The sequence below is a fragment of the Mus pahari genome, chromosome 4 (assembly GCF_900095145.1).
Source record: "Mus pahari chromosome 4, PAHARI_EIJ_v1.1, whole genome shotgun sequence".
Classification (NCBI taxonomy): domain Eukaryota; kingdom Metazoa; phylum Chordata; class Mammalia; order Rodentia; family Muridae; genus Mus; species Mus pahari.
In genome coordinates, this window is record NC_034593.1 from 125827384 (window position 1) to 125828750 (window position 1367).

Here is a 1367-nt window from a genome sequence, read left to right on the forward strand (position 1 = left end):
TTTTTTTTTTTAAGAGTAACTAATCGTGAAGTTGTCTTTATATGAAGAAGTTAAAATCTATAAGGATTATTCTTAGAAGTCTTGAAAGTGCACATTGACAAATGGTTTTCTGTGAGTATTTAGTCTCTAATGACATTGAATAGATTCTTGGTAATTTCTTACAAAGCCATCAATGCACATCGGGTCAAATATTAGAAATGCCGTCTAAAAAGTGAGTTCCAGGACAGCAAGGACTATACAGAGAAACCCTTTCTTGAAAAAACAAAACAAACAAACAAAAGAAACCAAGTTAAATACCATAAGCTATGTGTGAAATTCTGTGCATGTATACTGTGTGAAATCACCCACGTTACAGTACCATGCAGGGTTTTCTCAGAGCCACCATATGTAGCAGATTCCCCAGGGGTTGCTAGGATTCCCGACAGCCAATGGCAATTCATGAGATTTGCACTAAAAACATACATTGCACTTTGACTTTATGTAAAGACATGCTTATGAGCAAAATATTTACATGCACATGCTCAAAGCACAAAAATGGTTCTTGCTGCACTCTGAAGGCCCCACAGCTTCTTTAGCTAGTTAATTGTTTGGTTAGAAGTTGATTTCATAACAAGGACAATTCTTTTTTTATTAGATATTTTCTTTATTTACATTTCAAATGCTATCCAGAAAGTTCCCTATACCCTCCCCCGACCCCTGCTCCTATACCCACCCACTCCAACTTCTTGGCCCTGGCCTTCCCCTGTGCTGGGTCATATAAAGTTTACAAGGCCAAGGGGCTTCTCTTCCCAATGATGGCCAACTAGGCCATCTTCTGCTACATATGCAGCTAGAGACACAAGCTCTGGGGGTGCTGGTTAGTTCATATTGTTGTTTCACCTATAGGGTTGCAGACCCCTTCAGCTCCTTGGGTACTTTCTCTAGCTCCTCCATTGAGGGCCCTGTGTTCCATCCAATAGCTGACTGTGAGCATCCACTTCTGTGTTTGCCAGGCACTGGCATAGTCTCACAAGAGACCGCTATATCAGGGTCCCTTCAGCAAAATCTTGAACAAGGACAATTCAAGTCAGAGTACCCAGGGGCCCTGACAAGATCCAAAGGCACAACAGGGTGGGCAAGAGCAGATAAACTGTGAGTTGTCCTCAGTTGTCTTGTCCAACTCTCCTTACGTAAACACTAACAGGGAATTCTGGGTAAGGTAGAAAAATGAGTGGCATAAAGGAATATCAAAGCCCTCAAATCTTGTCTGAAAAGACAGAAGGAAAGGGAATAAGGCAGTAGGCTCTGTGTGTGTGTGTGTGTGTGTGTGTGTGTGTGTGTGTGTGTGTGCGCGCACGCGCGTGTGCGTGCGTGTGTGTGTGTGTGTG